This window comes from Chrysemys picta, chromosome 5, assembly GCF_011386835.1.
Source record: "Chrysemys picta bellii isolate R12L10 chromosome 5, ASM1138683v2, whole genome shotgun sequence".
Taxonomy (NCBI): Eukaryota; Metazoa; Chordata; order Testudines; family Emydidae; genus Chrysemys; species Chrysemys picta.
In genome coordinates this window covers 52,145,315-52,172,272 of record NC_088795.1, presented here as the reverse complement: position 1 = coordinate 52,172,272, position 26,958 = coordinate 52,145,315, and the positions used below count along the sequence as shown (strand labels likewise).

The 26,958-nt window shown below is 40.0% G+C and overlaps 1 protein-coding gene across 2 annotated transcripts in view; it reads left to right on the top strand.

Annotated features, from left to right (window-relative positions):
* Positions 1 to 26,303, top strand: part of SLC7A11 (solute carrier family 7 member 11) — a 117,248-nt gene extending 90,945 nt beyond the window's left edge. Inside the window, exons 13-16 of one of the 2 annotated variants that reach the window (XR_006174442.2) lie at positions 4,028 to 4,216; positions 4,759 to 4,851; positions 4,949 to 5,053; positions 25,893 to 26,303. The gene's annotated coding sequence lies outside the window, so the exon portion shown is untranslated. The remainder of the gene's footprint in view (positions 1 to 4,027; positions 4,217 to 4,758; positions 4,852 to 4,948; positions 5,054 to 25,892) is intronic. The other variant, XR_010601354.1, reaches the window with a different exon arrangement.
* The last annotated feature ends 655 nt before the right edge of the window (positions 26,304 to 26,958 follow it).

Sequence of the window (26,958 nt, the reverse complement as noted above, 5' to 3'; positions counted from 1 at the left end):
GCTGGTCTCTACAACTTGCGTTTGTCTTGACTTAGTTACAGATAACTTTTAAAATGGACTTCTTGCAATAACATACCTGATTGAGACTCCAGTATTTGGTTTGAGGCAATTTTTCACACTTAGGCCCTGATTGGCAGAGGACACTTCAAGATGTACGGGGGAGGAGGAGGTGAAGAGGTGGGGATTTCTCTTGGCTGAGGGAGGTGTGAATGGGCTGGGGGCAGAGCCTGGGGAGATGCATATATTACTGCAACTCCCTGGATAAGATACCATAGCTTCAGATGAATAGGTTGAAATATTTCAAATTTGGTGGGGGTAGGAGGCCCAACCTTGAAAAAATGGCAAAAGCTTTTGCAAATCCCCTTCTCTTTCTTTCTTGTTTTCATTATTTCCAACTCTGGGCTGTATTATCTTTTCTTTTGAGCCAGACTGCTAGGGCCCTGGGGATAGCTGCAACCAGGAGAAATGGGATGGAGTTGTACTGTCAGAGAAACGGGGAAGCCCCAACAGGGCAGAGCTGGTGTATAGTCACAGGGCCTCCATATACAATGATCTGGTCTCTCATAGATCCACCAGCTTTGGTCATGGTTCCTGTAGCCTTTCCTGCCCGAGAGTCTCTCCCTCAGATTGACTTCAGGAGGGAGATGATATTCTGACCTCTCCAATTTAGGCACACAAAGTAGAATCTGTCTGGAACTGGCAATATTATAATCACATATTAAAAATGTATGCAGACAGAGTTAAGATTGAAAAATGGACTACAATTTAAAAGGATATTAATAAAATGTTTTTGTTTAAGGTGTTCTAAATAATAGAAAGTCAGGAAATGTTCAGTTATGAGTTCAATACCATACATCTCTTTCCTGCTATACTCTTGGGCTGAATGAAAATGTTCATCGAAATTTTTAGGGGGAAAAAAAGAGGACAAATTTTTCACAAAAATGTTTGTGACATTGTGTCCTCCATTTATAAGCTTTAATACTTGCTCACCTTGCTACTACAAGTCATGCTCGGCAATTCTCTAATTTTATATAGCTTTTATACCATCTAAATGTTTTATACAACTAAAACATTATACTGGAATTCATATAATCAACTGGGCAGTTGAAATGTAACCTTTAAAGAAAATTTCTTTGTGCGCCTTTTGATATTTTTTCTAATGTATAATGTGATGGGTTGGATCACAGAAACCCCCTTGGGGCTGCCAACTGATGTGCCAAGACTACTTCTGCCCCTGCTTTCCCTGCCAGCTTGGAACTCCAGCACCCTATCTTGTTGAGCCAGACATGCCAGTCTGCTCCAGCACAGACCCAGGGTCTGAACCACCTGCCCCAAAGCTGCAGACTTAACTGAAAGCAGCTTAAGAAGTGTTCCTTTTTTTAACACTCAGATGCCCAACTCCTCATGGGGTCCAAACCCCAAATAAATCTGTTTTATCCTGTATAAAGATTATACAGGGTAAATTCATAAATTGTTCACCTTCTATAACACCAATAGAGAGAGATGCACAGCTGTTTGCCCCCTCCCCCAGTATTAATACATACTCTGGGTTAATTAATAAGTAAAATGTGATTTTATTAAATACAGAAAGTAGGATTTAAGTGGGTCCAAGTAGTAACAGACAGAACAAAGTGAATTACCAAGTAAAATAAAATAAAATGCGCAAGTCTAAGCCTAATACAGTAATAAAACTGAATACAGATAAAATCTCACCCTCAAAGATGTTTCACTAAGTTTCTTTCACAGACTGGATGCCTTCCTAGTCTGGGCACAATCCATTCCTCTGGTACAGCCTTGTTCCAGCTTGTTCAGGTGGTAGCTAGGGGATTTCTCATGATTGCCGACCCCTTTGTTCTGTTCCACCTACTTATGTATCTTTTGCATAAGGCGGGAATCCTTTGTCCCTCTCTGGGTTCCCACCCCTCCTTCTAAATGAAAAAACACCAGGTTAAAGATGGATTCCAGTTCAGGTGACATGATCACATGTCACTGTAAGACTCCATTATCCACTTGCCAGCACACAGGTATACAGGAACATTTACAATTAAAATAGAGCCATCTACAGTCAATTGTCCTGGTTAATGGGAGCCATTAAGATTCCAAACCACCATTAATGGCCCACACTCTGCAAATCTGCATATCTACAATTGGACCTCAGAGTTTTATTTCATATTTCTAGTTTCAGATACAAGAGTGATACATTTATACAAATAGGATGACCACACTCAGTAGATTATAAGCTTTGTAAAGATACCTTACAAGAGACCTTTTGCATGAAGCATATTTTAGTTACATTATATTCACACTCATCAGCATACTTTCATAAAATTATATAGAGTGCAACATCACAGAGGGACTCTTTTTTTTTTTTTTTTTGGTATTAGAAATATTATCCCTCTTCTCCTATACTCCATTCCAGCAAAAACAGTGTGAATTGATAGGGTTCATCACAAAATGCTACAGATTCAGAAGTGAGCAATAGAGAGGAGAATTGATTTTTGAGAAGAAATAGTTGGGAATTTTCCATCAAATTGTTTTTTGAGGACAAATGCAGCTTCCACAAAATCAACATTTTCTGCACGAAAATTTCAATGTTGGTAAAAAAATGTAATTTCCCATTGTGAAAATCTAAATGAAATATTTTGTGTTGTCAGGTTGACTTGAATCAAAACATTTTGATTTATTAAACCAAATTGAAATGTTTTGTTTTAGGTCAGTTCTCTATAAATCTGTGGCTGCTTGAGCTTCCATAGTGCCCCATGGATGCCTCATGTCCCAATTCTCCTCTGTACGCTTAGCTCCCTGTCTGTATTATATCTCCCATGATGCACAGTTGTTTTGCCTCTGGTTGAACCACTGTGGACCCGCATGACCAAAGCACATAGTGGAAAATGTAGTCCAGTCCTGAGAGGGCCTAAGGAGCTTCTTGTCTCCATCCCAGGGGAATGGAAGTGGGGGAAGAACCTTTTCCCTCATTAGGGAATCTCATTGGGAAACCTCTGGGAAATTAATCTTTCTGGAGAAATGTCAAGGTATAACAGAATTCAGAAATGCTAGGTTACAGGATTTAGATCCAATGTGCTACAGCGTACACAAGCCCCAGAGTACACAATATTACCTTCATCCCTGGAAATATCAGGTGTAGTCTTGCACTGACTTGCCTCTGAAGGTTTGTAAGTCGATCAACTGTTTGCAAATGTTAGAACTCTAGAAAGGGCGTCTCAGTCACTTTATATACAATTTACCAAACTATACCTCTGTGCAAATGGGTGAAATTATGGACTTAAATATTTATTATTATTTTTTTGTGTTCATTATGTCATGAAGTCAATGAAGCTCTGCTGATTTACAGCAGTTGGGGAACTGGCTCATTAAGTAGTGCCTTGCTATGCTAGTAGCCCAGTGTCAAGTACTACTCATTGTAAAGCAGGGAAGAACCTGGCGCTTAGTTTGTTTTCTGAACCTACTGAAGTAAATGTATTGGGATGGGAATCATGCCATGGGATATTTTTATATACAAATCCCTCACTAACCAAATTACAGAATTACAGCATGCTGAAACATTTCTACAATACCATTATTAAAAAAAGCAGAAGGAATATAACATTAAGAAGCATACAATCTATAGGAATAAAAGAGGAAAACATACTCTTTGTATAGAAAAGGGACGCTTTACAGCCTTAATCCATTATTAAAGGTGACCATTCATCCTTGGTAATCAGATCAATTTGTGCTGAAAATTTAGTTCTATACGTGTGAATTGGAAGTAATCTTATTAGTGTTTTACTACATCAAGTCTGATAAGCTCCCCAATTCATTTCAGTTAAGCTTCTATTGATCCACTTAAGAGATCAATTTGGCTTGGTTTGATTATTTTGTTGGGGGATTTCATTTGTCTGGAATCTGAAGTTATGAGAAAAATGTGATTTAGCTATGTGTGTGTGAGAGAGAAAGCGAGAGAGTGTATTATATATAGGCCAGAGCAACCCAGATGGTGATTTGATTTTGCACTCTTGATTTTTTTCAGTTCATTGCAAATGAGTCTGTGTACAACAGCTGAATTGTAAGACATTTACAGAACAATGGAGTCAATGGGAAACTGAGACAGTTCTGAGTGTGGTTGTGACCAAAACTCCGTCTGGAAGAGGGGAAACTGAGGTACGCCTGAACGGTGCTGTGAATTGAAACCCCACCAGTAGAAAGGAACCTGAAGCTGGTAAAGACTATTAACAAACATAATATACCTGTCAGTGAGAGGGGGGAAAGCCCAAGATAAGTGTAAAGCAACTTCTTGGAAGACTGCAGAGAAAGCAGTAGCTAGGAGAGATGGGAAATTCTTCCCCAAGTCTATAACTGTATGATGGTCAGTGAAAATGTAAATGGCCTATGTAAGGGTGGGGTGGCTAACAAAACTTGGCTCAGGGGAAGGTTTCAGGACTCAACCCCACAAAAATATGTGCATCCCCCATCTTCCAAAGGCATTGCATGATTAAACCTGCTCTGCATAATGTTAAGACTCTTGTGGTCACCCAACTAATCAGGAATATTGGGGTGACAAGAGCATTTGGGAGGGGGGAGATATATTCCCAAGTGTACCTCTCCCATGGGATCCACAGGAAGGCAATTTGTAAAATGAATTTGACACTGGACTGTTATGTTGTCATGAAAACTGTTTTGTGGTAATTATTGGGAATGTTTACTGTATGAATGCTGAAGTTTAAATCACTGACTACATCTGTGTTTACCTTTCTCAAAAAGAGGTGGAAGAACATCCCTGAGGTACACAGGAAGTTCCCACTGCTCTGTTCTTTTTCCTATTGGGGTACAGATGTAATGGAGTAATGTATATAAGTATGTATCTATATCAAACTACAAATTGTTTTGTGAACGCTATTTTGATTGTAAAACTGTACTGTACTTTCACTGTTGCCTTTTAATCTCTAAATAGAACTGGGATTCCTGGAAGTGCTGGCAGAGAGCTAACAAATGAGCAATCAGGAATCTTTAACCAAAGGGAACCATCCTAGGACAATGTGCTAGTTGCAGCCCAAAGGTACGTATTCTCCTGGGTATACATGTAACCAAGCAATGGATCACCTGGTGAGAGACTTGCAGACACTGAGGAGAGTCATCAGATGGGGGACAGGAATCTTTTAAAAGGAAGGCTGTCTCACAGATTTTTTGAGAGACAGAGAGAGAAGAGAGCAGAAGGCAAGGCTGTGCATGAGGACAGGAGGGTCCAAAACCTAAAGGGATCTAAGAGTGGTGGGTCACTGGAAGGAGGGTTTTACGTGCAAGTTTTTGTTATGTTTCCATAGATCTGTATATCTCTTGTGCTTTGTCTGTGAGTAAAGCGTGACTCATTTAGAAATTCACTTGCCATATCTTTGTGTCCCTTACTTTCATTGTCATGTAGTCCCCAAAAGGGGAAACAGTTACTTGGAGGGTCCACCACTACTGTAGAGGTTTTGGGGGAGCTGGCCCTACTTTTAGGGGCTAGGCAGTCGGAATGTGAATTCTCTTCCCTAGTGCTTTTTTGTATAGCTTGTTGTGAAACTAGGCAAATATCTAGATGCGTTGATGTACTTCCTGGAAGACCTCTGCATACCCCCAGGGATACACATCCCCCTAGTTGAGAACCACTGTGCTAGATAGTTAGTCACATATTAGTGCTCCCTGTCCAACTGGCTTCTCCTCTTGCTGCTGCTCCCCTGCTCCTGCAAAATGGCACCTTCAAAAGTGCTCCGCTCCAGGCCATGGTCAGATGTGTCTGTTGCTTAAGATGCCCAAAGCCTTTTTTCCATAATCCTGGCTCCACCAAAAGCTTGTGGAATCCACACTACACAGATGTCATCTGTTGCAGTCTGAGGCACTGCATTCAGAGACACGGACTGAGGGCCTGGCTTATTCATTTTAGTGTATTCCCACCTGATCCTTATTTCACTGCCATAAATTTAATCAGCTGGCAGTAAAATTTATATGCATTCCATTATTGATGAACACACAGAAGGCTGAGATTTATATATTTTTAGTTCAGATTTTGTGATTGCTCATTTTAATGATCATTGGGGTTAAGTGTATTAATAGTTCTTGAGTCATATTTTTCAATAAAAACAAACACTCTGTTGAATATATTTATATCTGGAATGGCTCTTCTTGGAAAGCCAAGAAGTATTGGGTTGACTTGATTTTATTTGCAACTCAGTTTATGTTCCTGTTGTTAATCTTTGAAATCCAAATATTCCACTTCAATTTCATTTTAACAGTAGCACTATGGTTTTGAAAGGCATTATTCTTAATGAGGGATTTTCACACTGCAATAATGTATTACATTTAAATATTAAATGCAAATACCCTCACCTCCCCCCAGAAATACATGATAAAAACCCTTGTGTTTAAAACAATGTTAAAGTTGCAAAGATAAGCACTTAGAGTCAGGCAATACCAAAATTAAAGATAAACACAGAACTCTGATGTCTTGTAATGCAGGAGAAAGTGCAATGGGAGGGAGAAAAAATGGAAACATGTAGGAAATCAAAGCACATCAAATTATAAGATAATATGTACATAGACATGTTCACATAAATACCCTAATTTATTGTGCATATGCTAGCTCTTAACTCCGTCTTTTTTTTTTTTAACTTGGAATAATTTATGATGACATGAAGAACTGCTAACTTCTGCTTGACTGAAGCTCTGGTCTTGGGGCCTGATTCAAAGCCTACTGATTCAACTGGAAGACTCTTATTGTCTTCATTGAGTTTTGGATCAAGACATAAAGCACCTCCAAATTGTAGGTGAAAGTTTCAGACAAATATAAGCAATTGAAAATAGGCCATTATTATGGAAACTTTTTTGCAACCCTAGTTACAATGTTTGCTCCCACAACAGCTATAACAACTCCATTTATCTTTCTTGTACCTTTTAATAAATGTCTTTGATATTTTTCTCTCTTTTTTATACTTTGACTTAGGGTTGACTTCATTTAATCAATAGGTATGCCGTTGAGTTTATTGTGAGATGCAGAGAGAAGATGGAGGAAAGAGATGAGGGGAGGAAACTAAAGCACTTGGAATCTAATACTCATTTTTTTCACTTCTTAAAAATGGGCAGTTTCAAATTATTTTATGAACATGACTGTGAAACCTGTGAAATGACCTCTGTCCTCAGGCCCTTTTGCAAAATGCACTGACATTGAAAGAAGTCTTCCAGAGGAAAAATGTTTTGCACCATTTATAAAATGTGTTTAGATTTCTGAAGAAATTTCACAAAGCAAAAGCCAACTTTAGACGAGCTCATTAATTCCAATCCCTGTTTGCTAGCAGCTAAGTTAAAAGCTGGAATGCAGGCACATAGCATAGCAGTATCAATTATAATAGTAAGATGACTAATGAGATCAGTGATATTTGAATGATAATGAGGCTGAAAATTACACCTTTCCTGCAGAGTAAAGGTTGAAGGAGATCCTTGCATTCAGTCTATAATTTCTCCTATACGGGGAATATGTGGCTGTTAGACCTTCTATTGATTTTTTTTTCTTTTTTCTTTGACAATCCAGCAAGAGTTCCCCACTCCCACAGCTTCTGTGTGTGGCTTATCTCTGTGTAGCTTTATAATGGCTTTTTCCTCTGGTATGTTGTTCTAATCTGTACCTTTTTGATAAGTAAGATGCCAGGTTTGCAAGATTTAAATGTAACTGTAACACAATAGTATGATGCATTATCCTTTTGGCTGGTGTCAACATGATGTCTTGTGCAAGGAAAACCAGAACTCTGCCCTCAGATGTAGAAGTGTGAAAAGTTGCACCTGAGTCTATGAGGGACAGATATATTGTGCCCATCATTTTGAATGTAAGAATGTTTTCTTCTGTTAGGCTCCAATTCTGAAAAAAACATTTTTCTGTGTGCTTAAAATCATCCCTAGTCAGCAAAGACTTAAGCACATGCTTAACTATAAACACCTGCTTAAGTGCTTTGCTGAATAGGGATGGATTGGGGGCTTAACTTGTCAATTATATCTATTAATGTCTATCAATAAATATGACAATATTAATTATGAATTTTTTAAAAGTAATAAGAGCTATTTTATTCCTATAGCCACAGAACACGAATGGCACAGTAATTGTAGAACCACCGAAGTGGGAAGTATAAATGGTAGCAACAGTAATCACTAATTTTGTTTTTGTTTATGGAGATGATGTGTGACTACTATGAAATGCACCCAATGTTTTGGTTTGGTTAAAACAGTGCAGTTAGAAGTTTCACAAAAGCCTGTAATGCAAAAGGGTAGCATGTCATATTGCCTTTGTACCCTCCATATGAAGACTTAGCACATCTTTCATTCAAGAAAAGAAAGAGAAATGAAACAAACAAACAGCAAGCTCTAATGCAATGTTAAAATTGAAAAATCAAGCGCTCTCAAAGTTAGAACATCCCAAAAGTTAAAGTTGCTCCCACATTGTTGTTATAGTGGGAGTCACCAGATGGAACTGTTACACAGTCTTATCAGTTCTATTTCTTAGTGTTCAGTCTTGGAAGAAATACTGTATTGTTGTAAGTTTTGTGCTCTGGGTTCTTTGGAAGTGTAAGGAAGATATTGCAAACAGCAAGATCATTTGTTTTCTGCCTTAATCTCCCTAGGAAGAGTCAGTTATTGGGCTAGAGTATATTCTGGGAACTGGGGGCTGGTGTGTGAGTTAAGATTTCTGAGAAAGGGGATTTGCCTGTATGCTGTTTGACCACTGTTCAAGGACTGGTATATAAAATGTAAATAAACAAAATGCACAGAGAAAATACCCAGTTTCTATGTCCCTGATTTCTCCTCTTTCAGGAAACCAACCTGGAAGGCACTGACATCTGCTACCTCTCAGCAAAGGGATGATAATATTAACTCAAACATGTGGCACAATCAGGTCATTCTCTTCCATGCAAAATGAATATGCAATACTCCCATTTGGATATGACAGCATTATCATTCATTTTTGTGAGAACCAGAGAATAATTAGGGAGAACTGGTGACTGGGATTTATGTTCCTAAATCACATAGTCACTTTTGAAAATCTCACCCACTGTGCCAGATTTATCAGTACATTCAGACTGTCTGGCATCAGTGCAAAAAAGTAGCCATAAACCTGGCTTCATAAACAAGATTTATGGTGACTTTGCTTTTCCAGAGTAGTGCAAAGCAGTCAGAGCGTGCTGGTGAGTCTGGCCCATAGGAAGTGCAATCTGAGCAAGTTAATATTCTGGGATACACTTTAAATTTTGAAAATTCCTCACTTTTGATGCTTGATTTTCAATTCTAACATTGCATTTAATGTAGGTTGTTTGATATATCTGTCTAATCTTTCTATGTATTTTCATTTCAATCAGAAGAGATTGCAAGGAGACTGAAGTGAATCTTTGAATTTCCTACTTTCTAGACAGGATTGCTCTGGTTCAGTAAATTCCAGCAGAGTGTTTAAAAAAAATGTTGAAATGATTACAGATTATAGTACATTTGGCAGCTCTGTTGAAGAATTCTCATTGATGTGGATTATATTAAGAAGTTTTCTCCATCATTCTTTTAAAAGTATGACTTTTTTCTATTGTCATGTTAATTGCAAGGTATTGGGGACACATACCAAAATCTTTAATTATAGCATCAAGGGAATGAAATAATATATTTAATAATCTTGAGAAAATGTCCACATGCACCAGCTAGGGATTGCAGTGGGTTAAAAATTATCGGACATGAGCAACTCTAGAAACACAATGCAGTTGTACATTTCGGAAACTGAATACAAGTTTCTGCCAATTGCCTCTTGGTTTATCAAATATGAGATTCATTTGAGAAAGGAAACTACCTTGTGAATTCTTCACTTGTGAATGGCATTACTCTATTTGCTTGTAGGCTATAAGATAATTTCTCATGAGGATTGCTTCACTAAGGGGTTGGTATTTTCTTCCCTATGTTTTATTTCATTTTCCAGAGCAGAAGCCCTTCTTGTTACACATCTTACTTTCATTGATCTTTTCTAAACAAATGTTTATTCTCATGCCAGAAGCAGCAGGGTAGTCAAGGCAAAGAACATTTAGGCACATTGTGACAAGGCTTGCAAACCCAAGGAAATATCCACTCAGTCTCCTGATGCATCCATCCTGAAACTCAATTACACAGAATGTAATGCTATTGCAACACAAGCAAAAACAATGTTGATGACAAACTGTGATAAAAGGAGACTGACATTCCAGAATATCCAAAAGAATCCTGCAATTGGCCATAATGCACCAGAGGCTTGTAGACCTGGCTGTTGCACAACCTGTACTGTATGTTCTGTCTTAAAATACTGCTGGCTTTGAGGCAGTTATTGTCAAAGACATGAGTTGTTAGAAGACCAGGGGATTACAGGTCACGAATCCAAGGAGAGAAAATGACACCCCAATATAAAACCAACAAATGTAGTGTTGGTTGGTTAGTTTAATACTAATAGTTTGAAGAAGGATTTTTAAAAAAAAGTTCAGAGGAGGGTAAAAAGACTAATGTGGGGAATTAAATGAATGTGTTAGGCAGAAAGACTTTGAGACCATATGTCACCATTGTGCCTGGAGGGGCCACACTGAGAATGCTTACTCAGGGCAAACTGCACGGAATAGGGCCATTATCCCCGAAACTGGTGGTTTATTCTATAATTAGATTTCACCAAGTCAGTAACCAAACAGCTTCTGTAATACCTTACTGGTTACCATGAAACCAAAATTCAGTGTCTTTAAGCAATCCAGCCCACCCAGCCAAGTCTAATATAGTGAAGGTTACTAAAAACCTTCTTCACCATATATAAAGTTCTATCAATCCCAAGAGATTGGACACATTATTCACCAGGTCAATGAATATTTCAGATCTTACCCAAATACACGTTTACAGCCAATTCTTATTAACTAAATCAAAGATTTATTAATAAAAAAGAAAAGAAAGAGAGTTGCTATGGTTAAAAAATCAATATACATACAGAAATGAGTAAAATTCTTAGGTCAGTTTCATAGCAAAGATGGTGAGGCTGCTGATTTATAAAAGTCGTTCTGGAGTCAATTTAAAGGGATATAGTCCAACGGCAGTCCATGTGCAGAGTTTGTACAAATTCTTCCATGAGAATTCCATGCTGGATCCAGAGTAAATCTGGAGACCTCAATCTTATGGGCTTAGACTTTCCCTGTCAAGGTTTAAGCAGATCTGAGACAAAAAAGGATCAGGCCTGAAGCCTTGTTATAGTTACAGAAAGTCGTCACCTCAGCAGGGCCTTTCTTAGATGAAGAATAGGTAATGTATATTGTTACTTTGAAGCTAAGCTCTGTTTCCTAGGCATACATGGGTAACAAGTTCATTAGCAGAAGGCAATTAACTATCAAACAGTTCAGAGGGAGTTTACTACAATTTTCAAAGAGAAATGAGGTCAATAACATTATTATACCATAAGTCCCATCTAAATGATAATATACTCCTTTTGTTCTCTGAATCAATAGAATAGAATAGAATAGAATACAGTAATGAAACATTATAGACAGGAACAGAAGTTTAGCATCTACAATCTAATTAGATCACAACATTAAACTTCTACCAAGATGTAGGTAAACACAGACAAATACAATTAGTATTTACTTTTGATCCTTTAACAATACAGGCTTACATATCAAGGATTCTAGTCTATTTAACATGGCTTTGATAACTGTCTGCAAGGAATGAACCTGTTTACCATTTCAGTCTCTTCTATATCTCTTTAAGGGTTGCTTTTAAGGGTCACTCAGCCTGCTGGTTACTTAACTCTCGCTGACTCAGCATCACACCATAATATCTCCAAACCTAGAATGAAGATGACAGGGAGATCTGATGACATTATACAAGTCCCAGAAGAAGTTTATATAAAGATCAAGGGAGGACTATGCTCATCAAGGGACTGGATAAATAATCCATAGACCTAGTTTGAAACTAAGGAAGGAGAAATTCAGACTATACATCCATGAACTCCTTGATATTTCTCTCAGTGAGTCAATGCTACATAAAATCAGGCTAACAGATGAATTAATTAGGGTAAGAAACATGATAGAGCTTAAGGATAGGATTTATTTAGGATTTATTTAAGGACAAGAAAGAGTATCCTTTGCTATCCTCTGCTAAGTCCCATCTGTGCGTGTGTAGTTCTCTTTGTGTACATCAGAACTATCGAATGAATGAATGAATTTCCTTTAAGTCAGGAAGTTGTGCAGAGAGGGTCATCCCTTTCAGATGACATGAGATTTCATGACTGGTACCATTTAAGGCCCATGTACAGTACTCTACTCTTCTGTGCAATGTGCAAGAGACAGGAAGGGTTGTAGTACTGTGCAGAGGGACAATGTAGATATGTGCTATCATGCTAACACCTGCACCCCTCCTTCATGAGACCAATGTATGAACTCTGCTCCTCATGACTAGGAAGGAGGGAGCACATGGCTAGCAGACAAGCAGGCATGGCATGCTACAAAGGAAATGGACCCAACTCATGCAGCAAATTTCTCTCTATATAAACTAATGCAGATTGTTTCTCTATGAACATCTTCTCCATCTCCGTAGCATCCAGGGATTAGATAAGGGGGAGGAGGGGAGCAGGAGCACACAGCAAGTAATGGAAAGCCACCATTCTGCCGGCTACTTGGCGAGACTTATGATGCATGCAGAGGGAAATTGGCTCCCCCTGTTTGGCCAAAAATCCAGACACGTTGGCTCAGGTTTTGCCATAGATCCCTGGACCGGGCACCATCCCTTAACCAATCTGCTTCTCCACCTGCCCTGCACTGTAGAGAGGAAGATATTGCAGACCCATGACTTACCACATGCTGTGAAAGGTTTTTGATAAGTGTCTCCTTCCGCTTCCCAGGTAATTTAACACGTGGGAGGTGAGATGCTCATGAGGATCCTAAATTTAGAGCAGCGATGGCCACTCCAGTGTTATGGTTTAATTGAATTAGCTACTACTTACTGGAAATGTTAAGAGCTCCTTTGTTTTGCAACTTAGATATATAATATGGTTCTGAATTTCTACTGAAAATATTCAGTTAGGAAAGCCACAGTGTGTGAAGTGGGATATTAGATAGGTTAAGCTATTGATAGAACTGTATCCATGCTGTACAGCTCTCTGTCATAATCTTATTCCCCATGGTCTAAAAAACAACTGCTTGGATCTGACTTCTGTTGAAATGCGTTGTCTCTGTAGCACCAATCACTTTCTGGTATACGCACATCTTCCATAGACAACCTGATAGAGAGGTTAGCTTGTCACCACCGACACTAACAGTCTTTCTGGTGTGCCAATAAATCAGCCTGTTAAATGATCTTTAGGAGAAACAATATGGACCAAATCTTAAACACCTTACTCAAGTAAACCTCACATTGGCTTTAATAAGGTATTTGCCTGAGTGGAGCGAGAATGAGGACCTCACGATCTGGCCTTAGATTTTGTAAAAGAAAAAAGTGTGGAATAACATACTGTAATAGTAATATTAATAATAACACCTAGATTTTATTTAGCACTTTTCATCAGTAGATCACAAAGCACTTCCCAGTCAGTAATGTATTTATCCTCACAACATCCCTGAAAGGTAGGGAATTATTATTACTGTAGTGGGGGAAACAATACACAGATCCCATCCCTTGGAATTTCACAGCTTGAGTTATGGCTCCCCAAAATAGATTGACTATGAATGTGTGTATTTCCCTCTGCAAAGTGTGAGAGAGGGAGGACTGAAGGAGCCTGGCATATGTGCAGCACAGAGCTGGCTCACACTTCTGGAATAAAATTTGGCACATGTTAAGTAGTCCCTGCTGATACTAGTAGTGATGTGCATGACTAGCATGTCCAACAGGAAGCAGAGAGGCTAGACAGATTACCGAAAGCCAGAGCAATGCCAAGAGCTGCAATAAAGGGCTGATTTCAAAACTCAACCTTGTCCAACAGCTTACTTTTGTTTCAGTGCAGCTCTCTCTTAAATACTAAGCAGAATGTGGACTTTTAACTCTCAGTCACACCCTACCTGTGGGACCATTATTTCCCTGTTAATCTATATTATCGTTATTAGCACTGACAGTGGTCTCAGGGAAGACACAGAAAAAAGTTCAGTCTCTTTCATAAAAAAGAAGAACAGGAGGACTTGTGGCACCTTAGAGACTAACAAATTTAGTCTCTAAGGTGCCACAAGTCCTCCTGTTCTTCTTTTTGCGGATACAGACTAACACGGCTGCTACTCTGGAGTCTCTTTCATGAGTAACTTACAATACAGCAGCTTAAGGGCATAATAATCAAGGGTAATAATCATGAATGAGTCTGGTCCTGTTCCCACTAAAAACCATGGCCAAAGTTCTAGTGCAGGCTGGACTGGGCCCATAATAACGGCTTCACCCTTATGATCTTTTCAATTGCCTTAATAATGTATAATTGCTGCAGCATTTGTTGATGATTCCCTATATACAGAAGATTCCACTTATTAACAACCCCTCAGCTGCCAGCAAAAAGTTCTGGCAGTTACTAATAAGCAGAATGCAGGTTTGTGGGGCTGCAGCCAGGGAAGAAAGCCCTGGGACCTGGCTGCAGCCTGCAAACCTACCTGCAGCCAGGGAGGGCTTCTTGGGCTTTCCATGGGAAGTGGGAGTGCTGGAGGCATGTGGGGTTGCACCATACTGATCCCTCTGCTCTTTGGGGTTGGGGCTAAGCACATCCCAGCCTTTCCTTCCCTAGGTCCAGCCTGGAGAACTCAAGGAGAGGTAGAGGACATGCAGCAGCAGCATCCAGGCTGCTGCAGCAGCCCCCCGCCCTTCCCCATTACTGTCCTTCCCACAGCCTCCTTCCCCACCCCACAGCAACTTACTTCCTGTGCAGTGCCTGTGCACAGGCAAGTTTGTGAGGCTGCTGCCCCAGCAGGAAGCACTGGGATGGGCTGAGCACCAGCCACAGGCAGGTTTGTGGGGCTGCAGCCGGGGTAGGCACATCCCAGCCTGCTGCAGCTCCACAAACTTGCTGGCGGCTGGGGCCTTTCTTCCGAAGAGTGTTATTAATACGTGGCATGCCCTTGCCAATATCCAAATCCCATTAACATTACCAGGACAAGATTGGTTCCCAGCAAAATGATGCTATTAACCAGCAGTTGTCAATATCTGGGCTGCTGTTAAGCAGAATCCAGTGCTCTAGGGATAGACAGAAATAAGGAATATTACAAATTCAGCAGTAGCACTGTCTAGGTTTTCTATTTTGGAGATTTGTCCTGATTTCAACTACCAGCATAACTGCACCAGTGGAAACCCTTAGGATAGAGAGGATAAATATCTATAAGCTGTGATTTGCACCAGTGAAGCTTATCTCTACATGAAACCAGGGTGAGCTCCACTTCAAATTGTAATTGGCCTTGTCTATAGTAGGGGTTTGCACTTTGCAGTGGTTCAGCTACATTAGTGTCTGGGTGAAATCAAAGCAAATCCACACAGTAGACAAGGTCTTAGTGGAAAAGGCAAAATTGAAAAGTATTTTGCACTTTAATAACACTTTCCATCTGAAAAATCTCAGAGGCCTCTACTAACAGTAGTGAGTTAAGTGAGGTAGGGATGTGTATGTTAGTCAGACTAATGGGTACTAGAAGTATAGAATACCCATGCTATTCGTGAGTATTTGTATACAGTCTCTCAGCTGAGATTCCCTTGGATTATTTTAAGAAGACAGCGATGTGTTATTGTTTAGTTTATTATTTATACAGCACCCCAAAGTGTGCTAACAAAACAAAGAAAAAGGTCACGGTCCTGCCTCATAGAGCTTGCAATCTAAAGAGTGAGAGTAATGAACAATGGGGCTGGAAATGGGAAGAGGGAAATGAGAAGACCTGGTAATACAAAAACAAGGTGGTGTAATTACTTACTTATGAAGTAGTTGTGCTGAGGTATCTGTGGCTGAATTGGCACTGTTAAGAGGCAATCTATTTATTTTCCTGTAAGATGTTTATTTAGGCAAAGCAGCTGATATGACATTGTCAGAACAATGTGGTGTTATCAAACAACTACAGTACTTCACTATACTGTGCATCTCTGTTCGAAAAACTAGTTCATTATGTGTCACCGTCTGTCACGGTGCATGTGACAGAATGTGTCCAGATTCTATAATACTGTTAGGCTTTATAATGTCAAAAAATTAACTTTTCATCACAAAGTTTTAAATATTGCTTTAAACTATATAGCAAAGGAAACTGTATATTATCTGTGTCCAGGGTCCATATCCATCAAATAGCTCCCCATTCTCAAAATTGACACTCTGCCAACTGTTTTTGAGCTGCACAAAGAGAAAACATGTGCCTGGCAAGCACCATACTGATGGGGTTTAAAGTCAGGTAGCAGTACTGTATGTTGTGTTTGTTTGGCAAACTGGAAAGTGTCTAAAGATCTCTTAATGATTTTGAACATCAAGCCTGAGTCAATGCACTGAATAAGGGGGATTACTTAGTAACACACATATTTAGCAATGCCATGGTTACTATCTAACAGAAAGGAGAGAGAGAGAGAGATCAATTTCCGCATAGGAAACACTATTCCCATGTTTATTATTTGTGTTAGACAAATAGACAATCATCAGTCTTTGAAAGTAAGGCACTAAAATCCTTAAATTCACAACAGGGTGGGCACAAATATTATCTATGGATTTTCTGTTTAACACTTGGCCATTGCTGTGAAGTAGGTCCATGTTCTTGCTAGCTGGCTGGATTTTAAATGGAGAAGCCAAGTTCCTTTGCTTACCTCCTACCCTTGTGTTATATCTATCAGTGTCTTCTATAATGTCTGCCAAACTTGGAGAAATAGTATGAAAAATTTGAGCAAATAATTTGAAAAATAACAAGCTTATTAAGAGCTAAATTCAACCACATGAGTAAATTGAACGAGGAATGTTCCCAATAGTTCCAGAATCCCCTCACACTACCCTCCTCACAGTAAGACAATGAGAGACAATGCACACTCAGGAATGAAACACAGACAAAAGCATTATATCAACAAATTGCCATTTACTGATTGGTGATCCTGAGGGCTGCACACTCTTAGCTGTAGTTGATGACAGCTGCTTAACCCTTTTGTGGCTGTCACAGATATCTTTTAGAACCTACACTCACTCATGAGTCCACCTGAAGTAAATATACTAGACACGGTATATGGAACAGGCAAACATTATCTTTGGCTGCCAGTTGGAGAAAATCCTTCTCCTTCATAAAAGTGAAAAATCTTCTTTGCCAGCATGTTTGTTGATATAAGAACCATTTTGTTAAACTACAGCCAACCATTTTGTGGCACTAAAGACAATAATTCATCTGAATTCTCTAATTATATTATAAGTAGAACTAGAACTTGTAAAAATATATTGGGCCAAACCTCCAGCTGGTGTAAACTGGCTAAGCTCCATTTAAAACAATCTAGCGCATTATATCGAAGCCAAATAGCATCATTAGCTATATTATGTATTACTGTAACCATACTGAAACTGCCTGCTGGTGTTTTCTTTGGCGCCTCTCATGTATATAATTCTAATTCCTTACTGTTCCTTTATAAATAAGTGCTATTCATCTCTACAAACACTTTCACACAGGGCAGAAGTTCCCGTAATCTCTGATTCTGTCTCCCTTTTGAGGTCCCAAAAATAAAAGTGGTACCACAGAATGGCTTTGGCAAAAAATGATTGTGTGTGTGTGTGTGTGAGAGAGAGAGAGAGAGAGAGAGAGTTGCTTACAGACCACTTTGGCTGTGTCCCTAACACACACATTTCTATCCTTGGGAATATTTTATCCTATTAGTGCCTGAGGGCATAATCCCTTTGCACCAAAACCCTCAGACTTTAAAGGAGTAAATCAGGAGTCATTCCACTAGTGTAAGTGACAGGAGAATCTTCCTGCATGAAATCTAAAAATAAAATAATAAACAAAAAGACCCAGACAATTATTCAGTCACATTACCAGCTTCTCCAGTGTAGCTGCTCTGAGGAGAAAGGCCATGGCATCCAGAGCACAAGGTGGAAGATGGCTACAAGTACTTTTGGGAGTATTCAGAGAACCAGAGAGGGCAGGTGTGGTGGCTGTGGCTAGGGTCCCCCTGCCTCACAGGCCTGGTCTATACCTAGAATATAGGTCAATCTAGCTACACCACTGACTAGTTAAGCTGACCTAAGCTCCAGTGTAGACACTGCTAGGTTGACAGAAGAATTCTTCTGTCTACCTAGCTCCTACCTCTTGAAAGGATGGATTTACTACAGTGATGGAAAAACCCCTTCCGTCGCTGTAGCAAGCATCTACACTACAGTGCTACAGTGGCGTAGCTGCAGCGCTGCAAGTGTGCTGCAGGTCGTAGCACTTGCAGTGTAGACACACCGTCAAACTCTGGCAATGGGGACGTGTTCCAGGGTGATGGTTATGAGGGCCATAAAAGTACCTGGATAGATAAGAGCACTTAAAAAAAAAAAAAGGCATAGCAAGTGTCATTGCAGAGTAAGCAGAGCCCAGTTCTCCCCGAGACCTTATTGCTGCCTCTGTCCCCCAGCACTGTAGGTACTAACATCCTGCCCATTCTATCTCCCTAGTTCCCTTCTGACTCTTTCAACCAAAATGTAACCTTAGTATTTCCTTTACACATGTTGTGTGTGGCAGTATATCTGAGTAACACAGAGAAATATATACACATTTGAGACCCTAGTAATCAAAAGAGACTCTGTAGCTGGAAGGAGTTCAATGTAATATATTTGTTAAAGAAGGACAGCAGCTATAAAGTTCCATCAGTCAGAGTTATGTGAGGCAAAATTTGTATAGGATACGTAATTTTTAATTTACTAGAAATCATTTTGAAATTGAGGTGGGATGCATATTGTCTACTGAAGAAATAATTTATAGACATTAATTGTAGGAAAGAGAGAAGCCTTTTGCTTCAAAAAGCCTATCAGCCAGCTGTCCTTCCTGTTTTATCAGTAAGCAAAGCTAAGAGCAAATAACAGATGGGACTATCCCTTAGCGCCAGCAGTGACTGTTCATGAAATGTAGCACAGTCTCTCTCCAGTGGGTTATGTTTTTAACCGTAGAAGATTAGACAAAGGATAGGTGTGGGGTATGATGAATGACTGGTTCCAATCAAAGAGCTTTTTCTTTGGCAATGATCACATAATTTTCGTCTGACTTTTGATTATATGAAAAGCAGTTTCAGCAAGAACATGGAGTGGATTTTATAGGTGGATGAGGGAGGGCTAAATTTCAGGCTGGGTCTGGATCTGAATTCAGAATCCAAAAGTCTGGCAAATTTCCAGCTTTCTCACCCTGTCCTCAAAGCCCTACCATTGCAGCAAATAAACCTGCATGGAAACTTACTTTCCTTTTACAAAATTCTTGACGGTTTTGCATTCATTCACCCCCTCTTAGCCTTCACTCAACCAATCAGGTTGAGGTTTTCTTGCACTCAGAACAAAAAATCAGAGAATTGGTTCCTCAGATGGTGTAAATCAGCATAGTTCCATTGATGTCAATTGAATTTCATCAGCAGAGGATCTGAGTTAATTTGTTTGTGTGTACATGCTATAGGAGAGTTTAGATAGAGAACAAGAAGAATTTGCAACCAGATAAAATAACCATGCAAATTACACCTAATTCTGGATTTTGACACCAATAAAAGTTTCAGACTATGGGCCTTATTCTGATTTCACTTACCCTGATGTAAGTGAGATCAAAAGAAAGACCTATGTTTATTGCATGGTTTGGTGAGGGCCACAAGAATTTCAAGTGATCATGGTCCAGTAGTGAGTGAGTGTGGGCTCAAACCTAAGTTGATTAATAGTTCACCATAGTAAATCATGAAAAAATCCTCATCTGGAAGTTCTGATTCAAAGTTAGATGAAATGCAGGAACTTAGCCTGAGTTTCAGTTTGGGTCAGACCCTAGTCCCACTGAAGGTACTAGAAAAACTTGGTGATGTGAACCCATTCAAATCACAACTGAAGAAAACGTTTGCACAAAACAGCTGGGTTTTGCACAGCTCAAATGGAAAGGTGAAAGACTGTTTTATTAGAAAGCCAGCTAATCTATCTATAAAAATGTGGGTGCTGTGGTGTTATATAGAGACTTAAAGAGTGAGATTTTAGTAAGTTTTGAAGCATGTTACTTCAATGAAGTGACTAAAGAAATAATTTAAAACCCCAAACAAGAATCGAAATCAGAGAAATTTAAATGTAAATGCACATATGTTACTCTGGACTGAAGATACTGCTTTGGAAAATAAGCATGAGATGCTTGAATGCCAACAATTAAACACACATGCCAAAACAGAAAGTTAGAAAGAAAACTAAAACAGAATAGGAAGATAAAAAAGGAGAAACAGAAAGAGAGCAGAAGAGATACCAAACACCAGCAGGTATTTTAGAATTTGGTAACCAAGCTATACTAAAAACAAACAAAAAAACTTCACATCTTTTCTGTTTACAATGATTTATACACTTACTTTTTCAAATGCATATTGAAAGTGCTATAAAATCACCTAAAATATGTAAGGCCATCTTCATGAGAATATTTATTATGTGGCCAGTGTGAGTTCTTTCGAAATGTATTTTAAAAGTGATATGGGTGTGCCTTAAATTTTCAGTTTTTTCAAAGGAATATCATTTTTTCATGGATGTATGCCAGGAAGTAAACAGGATTAAGGAAATAGATCTAACACAGAAGAAATCAAAGCTGAGTAAACAGATTGTCCAAAGCCTGGATATAGAATACAACATAGCTACCTGTCAGTGTTACCTGTATCCATTAAATATAAAGAACACAACAGAGGAAAACCAGGGATAAAATACTCCATAGACATTATGGAGTTCTGATAATAAAAACAGTGAAGTTTAAGTGGTTTGTGATATCATCAGACTCACAAGATACCTACATACCCTTATCACATTTTTCGTCTTTTATCTGGCAGTTTCATTTTCCCATGCCAGCTCATGGATGAAGAGAATGTTTGCTGCTTTTTGAGCCAGCAGTGGCCATCTTGGCCATACAGATTCATAAATAGGAAAGACCCCACCTGAACAATATTTTTCATGTTTCAACTAGAAAATGCCTATACAAAGAAACAAAATAAACACTCTTCAAACATGGAATCATAGAATCATAAGACTGGAAGGGACCTCGAGAGGTCATCTAGTCCAGCCCCCTGCACTCATGGCAGGACTATTATCTAGCCCATCCCAGACAGATAACCTGCTCTTAAAATCTCCAGCGATGGAGATTCCACAACCTCCCTAGACAATCTATTCCAGTGCTTAGCCACTTAACATGGTGTTTAACATGGCCATAGGAATCTTCCTCTTCCTGAATATTACATCCAAGACAACTGACCTAAGTGCTGTGGGGAATTGGAGAAACTGCCAAATATTTAAGGGGACAATGATCCTCCTGATCAAAGTTCAGAAAAAAAATCCTTTCCTGTGCTAGTTTTTATATTTAAGTTTAGATCGGATGCAGCTAATAAAATTTTACATCATCTTAAGTGAACTATGACTCTAGTAATAGCTACAACACTATGAAATACAGGATTTTAAAAAAATGTTCTAGCTGGATGTGAGTTGTGGGCTGTTTTCATTAAATATATTTTAAAATAAATAACAGAAAGACATAGGCCATATTATCCTTTACTGGGATGAGAGTACCGGGTGCAAATGTCTCTTAAAGAAGAGATTGTTAGGCTAAAAAAAAAAATTCCTTTGATGTTAATATTCTCACGAATTATTGCCTGGTTTTTCACTTTCCTTTTTTGGGAAAGGTTATTAAGAAAGTGACACTGAAGCACTTGGTAACTCCTGGCCAGACTTCCTTGCCCTGGGTTAGGTTAGAGACCTGGCATGGAGGCTGCAATGACTTTGCTGGACAAAGATCCTGTGCTAGTAAAGGTCCATGTTGATTCATTCGGAAGTCTCAGCTGCCTTTGATCATATGGACCACAAGGTGGCATCATTGACACAGCTGCAAACCCTAGGTGGGTTAAAACTTCCTCTTCAGAGTCTGGGTTTTTCATTTGCTGAGAAGACGCAGATGGTACTGGTGGTGATTTGCCTTGAATACCTTTCATGAAACGTACCAAAGGGTTCTGTTCTGTCACTGCTCCTGTTCAACATGTATGTGAGACCATTGGAGGAGATAGTGAAATGCTATGGGCTGCATAGGATTCAATATGTGGATGACACTCATATCTTTCTATTTCATTGGGCCAACTTGGTGTGATTTGATTGGCTTACCTAGTATCTGGCCACAAGAATCAGGGTTTGGGTGAGGGTGAATTGGTTGCAGCTTAATCTCAATAAGACTGAAAATATGCTAATAGGTTGGAGGAGTTTGGTGGAGATTATATTGGCTCCCATGGTTTAGAGAATTTACCTACATTTTCCAGGTTGGCAACCTGGAATTCTTTTGTATTTTCAAATTCTTCAGGGTGTCCATGGCTAAGAGCTGGTTTTATTTTACTATTTATAGTTACCCACAATGGTCTACACCCAAAGAAACCATGTCCCTCCCATTCTTAGACAGGAAATCCCTGAAGTTTGCACTTATTGCTTTTTCAGGTGTGTCAGTAGGAACAGAAAATGTGGTTCGTGTTTTGAATTTCGCTTTATACATTTTTCTCATAGCTTTTCAATGTCATTCCTTAATATTCCCCCATAAAGTTTATCTTAACCTTGAGCCTGGAATAGAAGCCCCTGTTTTCTGTCTGGGATTGACAAACTGGTTAGGATAATAGAAGACCCAGCTTCGCTTTTCTAAAACATAAACCTGAACTGTGTTTTTTTAGAAGCTTGCAAAGTACAGTTCAATAGTGGGGATCAGAAGAAGAAATGCTAAAAAAAAAAAACCAAAAAAAACCATGGAAAATGTTGCTCTTGTGGATGGCTAGGAAGAGCTAACATACTGATCATTTGAACAATTGTGTAATGTTTCAGACGGAAGGTAAAGTTTGTTGCCCATAATATGTGGTAAAAGGTACATGAGCCTTTTTCCTAATGATGAGCTGGCAATAAGGCAGGGTTCTTGCAGTTTCAGGTTATACATAGTACAGTGCATAGTGAACGAGACAAGAGTCAGTAGGCACATTGCAGTGGTGTCTTACTAAAATGTTTCAAGATTATGGAAATTCTTGTTTCTGTCATTTTCTTTTAAGACAGCTAGGGAATTGCATTAAAAATCCCCATATTAAGAGACTATTAAGGTTGCAAAGTCTACCACTCCAAAGTCAGGTAGTGCCAAAATTAAAGTTCTTTTCTGTGCCCCATTGTAAATATATGCAATTGCAATATAATTTTTAATTAATGCTCAGGTGCTATGGGCCAGATCTTCAGTTGGCGCAAATTGATGTAGCTCCATTGAAGCCAATAGAGCGATGCCAATTGACACCAGCCGAGGATCTGGCTCCTTTTCTCAAACAGAGTGATATCGTGTAAAGTGCACAGTCAATGAAACAATGGCTTCTTCGGAAGCTTTGCCTCAGTCAAAGGCATCTTGTGTATAAAGTACTTTCATGGACACTATTTGTCCAGCACACATTGAATAGTGCACAATAGTATGTTACACATATTTATCTGAAATTGTAGGGGGAAATGGTTTGATATTATATTGCCGTATTTAAGACTGATCATGACTATGTTGCCATGTATATGCCCTAGGGGACAGAGTTATGATTATGCCTGGAACCTAACTTTGGTATTTCCTGACTAATGAGTGCTTAACTGTGCAGCCTTCAAATTCTCTAATTTCATTATCACATATGATTGTCTTAGAGCCGTCTTTGAATCATGCAAGAGAATTCCATCAATTCACTCTAACTGGCCAAGATGTAAATACAGTGCTACTTCTGATTCAGTCTATTTTTGCTTTGCATCAGTGGTGAAAGGTAAAGAAACGACATCAGATAGTTTCATCCTTGCTCATGCAATTAGCTTAATGGTAAACATACCATGCTTTAGAAACATCAGTGCTTATTTTGTGCTCGTTGCCCTCACGTATTGAAGATTGCAGTCTTAACACGGGCCAGTTTTCAAAGCCAGTGTATTGTTAATGCTACACCACCAGGGGGCAGCATGGTGCAAAACTTCATTCACGTCTCTCAATTTGGAAACAGTCATCCTGAGGCTTTGGCAATGTCTGTTTGAGGAGGCAGTACCGCAGAGGGGACTGTCAGTTAGCCCTTTGTGTTTGAAGCCTTACACTTGCTCCTCCTTAGTGTCTTTATTTTTCTTGCTACACCAAAACTTTTGTTTTTAAACTTCCTGGAGCTTAATTAATAAACATGACAACTAAGCAGACGCTGGCACAAAGCCCTTTTCCCAACCAGCACATGGGCAATCTTATGGTAATTGTAGTTATTTATATTTGGCATCCAGCTGACTGAACTAGCTACACAGCATTATTTTTCTCCTGTAGGAGTACAGAGGCTATTAAATTAAACAGGTTAATGTGGCTACAGCATTTCACCCCCTGCTATCCCCACAGCCACAGTAAATCTGCCACCTGTTTATTTCCATAAAAATTCAATTATAGCACCACCAGTTTATTCTTCTTATGTGAACAATTAACTTCAGGCAGTTCCAGGCTCAAAGAAATTCCTGGCCCACTCCCCTCTGAAGTTGCTCTTTTGTTGTTGTTGTTGTTGTTGCTCCATTGGCTAGCAGCTTTTTTTTGCTAAGTGACTGCCCTGCCCCACACCAGTGTAAAATTAGAGAAGACACGCCGCTGTGGTGCCTTGGCGTGTTGGTGAAGAAGCAAAGCCAAAATAAACAAAACCAATTTATCCATTAACAGTGGGTGTGATGAACACAGGAGAGCTCAAACTGTGCTGCTGCTGCAGCAGTACCATTCAGGAGTTGTTAGCAAAACGTGCTACCTGCTGTAGCTGAAAACCAGGTGTTTTTACCCACTTGCGGTATATTTTTATTCTAATATATGCAAAACCATTTTGCCTATAGCAACGAAAGGTCAATTGTGCTGCTGAAAATGCCCCCCATCTATCTATGTTTATCAGATCCTGCAAGCTTTATTCACCTGGGAAGTCCATTGAGCTAGAGGAGTCTACTGGCATGAGTAAGAATTACATGATGGAGGCTGAATCAATGAAAAAGTGAGGATGTAAGGATACAGTCAGAGATTCTGAACTTTACCTCTAATCGTGTACAGAGGTGGGCAAATTTCTCTGGGCTAAATGTTGCATTTTGTCTCTGATTCAGCAAGGTACTTAAGCATGTGCATAATGTTGAGCACATGAATAGTCCCATTGGAGTTTCTCTTGTGCTTACAGTTACACATGTGTGTAAGAACCTTACTGAATTAGTACCTTTGTGCACTTTCCTGAGTAAGGGGAAGCGTACAGATGTAGTTTGCCACAGCAGGAGAACCTGCAGCTAAAGTGCTCCAGTTGCATTGGAGAAAAGGAGAGTAATGCTACTTATTCCTCCCTAGGTGGCCAGTGAGGGAGGTGGGAGAGAGATAGGTGGAGTGATGCCTCCACCTGATTCCCTGGGAGAGCATCTAGTGTGCAGCCCCTTGCTCCCCTTAGCCTCTAGAGCTAAAATCAAAGTTGTCCTTGTGACATTGGCAGGCCAGGAGCCAGTTCTTGCCAAGGTTGCAGGCATTAGCTAAGAACTGACAAATTCATAGCTGGAGACCAGACCAGTTAACTTACATATTAGCGTTGCTCAAAACAGGTATTAGTCTTATAAAAATGTATTTAATGTTTATACTCTATAGAATGTTTGTAAGTTGCTGCATGCATTAATCTTATTTGCTATGTCTGTATTCTATGCTGTAAGGAATAATTTTTGCTTTATAACCTTGAAAATGTTTGCCCTAAACTTGTAAACCCAGATGGAAAGAGTGTCCCCCCGCCTCCACCGGTCCAGAAGAACTATCAAAAGCAGATGGGCCATCAAGGAACATCCCAATACAAAGGATTGGTTATCGCATCTTGGAAATGCTACATGCTTGGAAGTTTGTTCTATAGACTTGGAGGCTGAATGAATGAGGTAAAACAAAGACACAGGAAAATTTTCCATCTCTGCTGTTTGAACTCTCACAGGGCCAGAGACTGAAGCCAGAGATCCCCAGACGTTACCTCCTGGGCCTGCCCTGAAAGACACTTTGAATTGACACATCACTACAAAACTGTTACTCTTAGGATTTAGATTGCAACTCATCTGTGTATATGTTTTCTTGCATTAACCTGCAAATAACACTCTCATTTCTTTTTCCTCGTTAATAAACCTTTAGTTTATTACAGCATTAGCTACAGGTGTTGTCTTTGGTGTAAGATCTAGGGTGCCAAGTGATCTGGGGTAAGTGACTGGTCTCTTGGGCCTGGAAGCAACCTGAATATTGTGTGATTTTTGGTGTAAGTGAGCATTTATCACTGAGTCCAGCTTGCCTTGGTGGCAAGATAGACAGGAGAGTCTAAGGGCACTGTCAGTGACTTCATGGTCAGGGCTGGCTCCAGGCACCAGCATTCCAAGCAGGTGCTTGGGGCAGCAATCTGCAAGGGGCAGCATTCCATGTGTTTTTGCCGCTCCAAGCAGTGCGCTGAATTGCCGCCGTGGACGGCGGGCGCAGTCCGTGTGCCGTTAGGGTGGCACGTGCGTTTCCACGGTGGCGGCAATTTGGCAGCAGCTTCTATGTTCAGCTGCCCGCGGGCAGGGCCAGCTCTGGCTTTTTTGCTGCCCCAGGCAAAAAAGCCTCCGGCCGCCGCCCCCCCCCCCCCGCGTGTGGCAGGGGAGGGCGCGGGGGTGGAGGGCGGCCGGACACCCGGGGCGAGGGCGGTGAGGCTCTCCCCGGCGGCCGGGGGGAGGGCTCCGGGGGGGAGGGCGGCCGGAGCCCTGGGAGGAGGGCGGAGTGCCCGGCCGGGGCTCCGCTCTCCCCGGCGGCCAGAGCACCGGGGGGA